A 6,459-nucleotide genomic window follows, 5' to 3' on the forward strand; every position below is an offset into this window, starting at 1 on the left:
ACATAAAAAAGCTGCCCAGAGTTACCAAAAAGATCCCAAAGACTGCGATAAATAAGATTCTCTGCTCTGATGACACCAAGATGGAACGTTTTGGACTCTAAGCCTTCTGTCTGGATGAAACCAGACGCCGCTTATCACCTGCTCGATACCATCCCTACAGTGAAGCACAGGAGACCTCAGACTGGGCAGAAGGGTCACCTTCCAACAAGGCAATGACCCTAAGACCCCAGCCAAGACAACACAGGAGGGGGTTATGGACAACTCTGTGAATGTCCTTGAGTGGCTCATCCAGAGCCCTGAACCAAATGGGACATCTCTGGAGAGACCTGACAAAGGGTGTCCACAGATGACCCCCATTAAATCTAACAGAAAATCCCCAAATCCAGGGGTACAAACCTTGTTGCATCATCCTTAAGAAGACTGGAGGCTGGAATCACTGCCAAAGGGGCTTCAACTAAGTAAGGCGTACAGGGGTGTGAATACTTATGTCACTGCAGAATGGGAGGTTTTCATTATAATTTTTTAAATTGCAGAGCTATCTAGCATTCTGTTGTCACCTTGTCATTATGGGGTACTGAGTGCAGAATGATGGGGAAAAAAGAGAAGAGGATCTGAAGACTTTCTGAGGGCTCTCTATCGTGGCTCACAGAGGCTTCTGTATACACTAATAGGTCGTAGAGACAGCGGCTATCTTCCTCAGACATCTCCCTGGTGAGCGCCACAAAGAAGGTAGAGCAGGGGTTAATAATTACTGCATCAATGGCTTCCTTACACAAGCCTTTGATTTTAACATGTCTTCTCCTTTGCTGACCCCTTCAATCTGCTGTGGCCTGGAGACGATGCATTATGCAGCACTTCCCTCCCCGCTTGTTTCTTTCCTTCAACCTTTTAGGTAGTACTTTTATCTGGCGACGGTTCTATTGGTGTAAATACTGCGAATACCCTGCCTGTGATTGTCCCTCTGCTCTGCCTATATATCACATTAATCCCCTCCCGCCCGAAGATGTACATCATGGGAAGGGAGGTGTTCCTGCAAAATGCCGTACATGTATGACACGTAGATAGCGCGGGCCTGTAGCGGCCCAGAGTTGGGGTCCCTCCAGCACTTCAGAATTTGCATGTTTTGTCAAACAAAATCAAACAGTTTTAGCTGCATTAACACAACAGTGCATGAAAAGGTTAATCCTTTCCAATCCAATTTTGGATTCAGGGCTTCCTTAAAGGCTTTCTCTTTTTGCTGTTATACAACGGTGCCATCTGCTGGCTAAAGCCAGTGTGTGCACGCCAGAGGGGCTCCAACAGTGGAGTGCCTGGCAATAAACGGTAAGAATACCCTGTCGGACGTCTTCTGACATTGGAGCTGTACAAGCTTCAATCAGAATGTAGGAAGACATCAGACAGTGGATTGGAGAGGGTTAATGTCTGGAAAATGTATCGTTTTTTGTCTAGTTATGTGTATTGGTCTATGTGTACATGAAGTGTGGCAGGTGACTGAGGAAAAAGGTTTGAGAGGAGTCTGGAAGCAAGGTGTGATGGAGATGGAGGAGAGATGGGCTGTTGCTCCTGTCAGAGCTCAGCCGTGGTAGTCTCTCCTTGTGAGGTCGTTCACCTCTAGGGTTTTGAATGCAGGACATGCAGAGGTGTGAGAGCGCTAGAATCGCATGCTTCTCCGAACTGCAACTTAAGCGAGACTAGTAGGAAACTACCTAACGTTAGTCACAAGTGGGAACGTGTTGGGAAGGCTGAGCAGTTGAGACTGTTTCACCCAAGAAGGAGATCCATCAGATAACTGCGACTGAGGATGTATGGGCCTTGGGGAACCCGACCTGTGCAACTATAAGGAATGAGGCGAGAGATGTAAGCCTACAATTCATTCTACAAACATTGGATTTGCAAAGTACCAGTTATTCTTTATTGTACGGAAGACAAAAAGTTATCTTGAGTAAAAGGACAAAATCGCTCGGTCCCGGTTTTTGTTGAAAAAGTACTCGTGTGTGGATTACTCTTTATTCAGGACGGGTGATTCGTCGCTTGTCCAGGAACATTGGCGTCACGATGACAAACAAGAACTACCTCAAGGTAACCCAGGTAACTCCATGCGAACTTCCCTCTTAGTAACGAGGTTAGGCTATTAGTCGCCCATCTAGAGGAGACAGTAGAGCCACCCATGACCTACTGCTATCTTGTACCCCGCTGTCTCCTTGGCTAAGGGCCTGGCCTTCGTATTCTACAGGCACAGGAGCAGATCCTGCACCATCTATAGCCGACAGCCGAGGTCCTACTGCAACAAGGAGGAGTGCAGAGAACTCTGATCCCAGCCGTTCACAATGTTGATCACAGCATGTACGAGGTTAACAGAGGGAGGGAGCTCCCTCTGTGACATCATCATCCAATTACAGAAGGCCAATGGGTTGCCATGGATTGTAATGGCAAAGAATACAGGAGGTACTGGAGTAGTCATAGGAGCATAGTCCTCTAACAGAGAGAGACAAAAAATCCACATGAAAAATGTGCGAAAAGAGCAGTTTTTAGCCATTTTTTTTGTTTGTTAAAATAAAAAATACATGTTTGGTATTGCTGCATCCAAAACAGCAAGTACAATAAATCAAGAACTTTTTATCTCACATGGCAAAATGTTTTAAAAAAGTTTGTCGAGAAAAAAAAAAAAGTAAAAGCACTCAACAAAGCAGTATGTACCCCAAAATGGTACCAATAAAAAAAAAACTACTACTCCTCAAACAAGCCCTTATAGAGCTCCTTTGATAGAAAAATAATTTTTTTTTTTTAATTTGTAAGACTTTGAATGCAGCGATGCGAAAAGAATTTATTTTTCCCAAAAAGGCATTTTTATAGTACAAAAGTGGAAAGACGTAAAATTTATGATGATAGTATCACAGCAATCGCAATGACCTGCAAAAATAAAAATTATAGATTTCTTTTATACCACGTGAACGCGGTACAAAACAAAGAAAAGGAAAAAAAGCCCAAAACAGCAGAATTAATGTCCCCCCCCCCCAAATGGTACAAATAAAAACTACCACTAATCCTACAATGAACAAGCCCTCATACATCATGTCTACAGAAAAAAAAAAAAGTTACAATTTGACAAGTCGAGATGAAAATCCTCCAAAAATTGTTGTCTATAAAAGGGTTAAAGCACACACTCAACTGCTAAAATGTAGCCAAAAAGTTGAAGTAGTTTCCAGTTTGCTGCGCTGTTTTGTATAGATATTTGTGCCGGATCACCGTTGGAGGCTCCAGACAGCTGCAGCGCCAATGTGAGTGTAGCGGTAGTCCAGAGCGGTAGTCTGCTGACGCTTTCTGTTGGAAACCGTCATGAATTTGTTGATAGATGAATCTGGTGCCCTCAATAAGAAAAACAGAATCCCAGACCCTAAAGGAATACAATTAGGTCCTTAATTAACGGGTTTTCCAGGGAGAAAACTACTGATGTTTATCCTCAGGATAGGTCATCAATAGTTGATCGGTTGGGGTCCATCACTCGGGACCCTGATCGATCAGTTGAGCAGGTGCATGCTATCAGCGCCGCAAATACACGGAGGTCAGAGTGGAAGTGTCTGCGCCGACCTCTGTGTAGTGGCTGGCACGGCTTGTGTTGATTTCAATGAGAGCCCAGCCTGCAGTTACAAGCACCAGCCACTACACAGAGGTCGGCGCAGAGACTTCCACTACTTCCCCTCTGACCTCTGTGTCTTTGTGGCGCCAACAGCATGCGCCCGCTCAGCTGATCAGTCGGGGTCCCGAGAGGCGGACCCCAGCGTATCAACTATTGATGACCTAACCTGAGGAATGGTCATCAGTAGTATTCTCCCTGGCAAACCCCTTTAACACAGACTTTTTACTTTAAAGCTAAACAATGTCGATGGTTGAAACAGCGCATACCATTAAAACCAGCGGTAGGTGAGGTGAAACAACGCTGATTACCTGGTGACAATGGCATGAGGCAGTGAATGATCAGTCAGTTCTTGGAGCTGAAGTCAGAAGCAGGAAGAATGGATCCATGTTCTAAGAGACTGTGACAAAAGCCAAACGATGTATCGATGACTAGTCAGTCTCCGGAATGGCCAGTCTTGTGCGGTGTTCCCAATATGTAGTAGTTAGTACTGTTTCCCCGCAAATAAGACAGGGTCTTATATATATTTTTTTTGTCTCAAAAGAGGCGATAGGGCTTATTTTCAAGGAATGTCTTATTTTACTTCCCCAGCAGGTTCTGCAGGTCCCCAACGCAGTTCCCGCAGTCCTCGGCCGACCACACAGAATCACTTTAAAGTAAATACTGACTTTTACATTCCAAGACAAATCTTATTATTTTTGTTAATTTTTTTGTGTGTTTTGGGTCGTTGTCTTGTTGCATAACTCAACCTTTCTACAGCTCGAAGTCCAGGACGTTTGCTCTTGCATCCTCCTGTAAGATGTTATGATCCACCTTAGAATTCATTGCTACGCTCAAGGTGTTGAGGTCCTGAGGCAGCAAAGAAAACCCAAACCATGAAGCCCCTCCACCATAGTCACGGGCCATGAAGCCCCTCCACCATAGTCACGGGCCATGAAGCCCCTCCACCACGCTTCACCGTTGGAAAAAGTTTAACTTTTGTCTCTTCTGTCCATAGAACATTCCCCAGAAGCATTGTGGGACATCCAGGTCCTCTTGCAATGGGCCACAACATTGTACAGCAATGGCTTACTTTGTGGTGCTCTTCCATGAACACCATTCTTGGTCAGCGCTTCGTGGACAGATGAACAGAGGTTTCTACAGTCTGTAAGGTCTTCTACTCTTCCTCTTAGGTTCTTTCTCTCCTCTTTCAGGATTGCCAGTTGTGATCTGCTTCCTAGGAAAAATAAAAATGAGCTACAGCTGGAGAACATGCAGGACCAACTGTGGACGGCTGTACACCCAGGGCTTTAGTACTCCTTTTGTGGGTCGTGTGTCTTTGGGACATATCTTCTGAAAGTTCACACTAACCAATTCTTGAGAAGAGCCAATTTATCAGTAAGCAAGCTCTGAACCTGACCCTTCCAATCTCACCTCCTTAGGCTAATTTCACATGGGCGAGTGCGATATCGCACTCCCCAACATGCGATGTCCCCGCAGATCTCATTTTCGTTGCAGTTTGGTCGCCGTATAAACAGGACGCAGTGAAAGATGACGAAGTTTCATTTTTTTCCATTTCTCTCTACTTAAAAATTTTTTTAAAAGTTTTTCAGTACATTAAATAGCACCATTGAAAAATACAAATTGTCGTGCAAAAATCAACCCTCAGACAGCTGCGGCGATGAACAAATAAAAGGGGTTACGATTTTTTAAAAGGGGTGAGGAAAAAAAATGATAATAGAAATAAACAAAAAAGCTCCGTCACTAAGGGGATCTTATAAATGTACTACGAAACAAGATCCTCAAAGCACAATAATTAACGATCCCTCACGGAACGATCAATACAGAACTAAAAACTTGGTTAAAAAGAAAAATATGTTTTTTAAAACAGAAAATGGAGGGAATATCGAAAGAATATAATGTGGTCTGCAGAAACTGTAGGGCAAGTGTCAGAACAGCTAAAGCTGATAATGAATTGAGGCTTGTAACAGAGGCCAAAAGCAATAAAAAATAATTGGGGGGGGGGGGGGGGGGGCAAAAGAAAAGTCAAAGATGCTATTGGATGCTTACAAGTTGAAAAGGGTAAATTAGTTAAGAATGATGTAGAGAAGGCTAAACTTTTAAATTCCTATTTTGTATCTGTTTTCTCTCAGAAAGTAGATGGAACATCAGCTGATCTTCCCTGTGCTATTGGGGGAACAAAAAATGCAGGGTATCTATAAGCAGAGAGATGGCGAGGGAACTCTTAGCTATCTTAAATGAATTTAAGTCTCAAGGTCCAGATGAATTACATCCTAGGATACTAAAGGAAGCAGCAGAGGTAATTGCTGAACAACTCGCCATAATCTTTGAACATGCCTGGAGAACAGGAGACGTCCTAGAAGATTTGAAAAGGGCAAATGTTGTCCCCATCTTCAAAAAAGGGAAGAAGGTGCATCCAGGAAACTACAGGCCTGTGAGCCTGACTTCTATACCGGGAAAGATGTTTGAACAAATTATTAAACAGCTTGTATGCAAGTACTTGGATGAGAATGGAGTAATTAACCAGAGCTATCATGGGTTTGTAACAAACAAGTCATGCCAGACTAATCTAATTTCCTTCTATGGCAGAATAACTGACTGGGTTGATCAGGGAAATGCGGTAGATATAGTATATGTTGACTTTAGTAAAATATAACTTTAGAAAACAGTATCTCAATACTATCCTTATTGAAAAAAAGGGACAAATCTGGGATTGACAAGGCAACTGTTAGGTGGATTCACAACTTGCTGAGGGATTGTACTCAAAGATATGTAAAGTCCTACATCTGGGCAAGAAAAATGAAAAAAGCACACATACAGAATGG

This window comes from Eleutherodactylus coqui, chromosome 6, assembly GCF_035609145.1.
Source record: "Eleutherodactylus coqui strain aEleCoq1 chromosome 6, aEleCoq1.hap1, whole genome shotgun sequence".
NCBI lineage: Eukaryota > Metazoa > Chordata > Amphibia > Anura > Eleutherodactylidae > Eleutherodactylus > Eleutherodactylus coqui.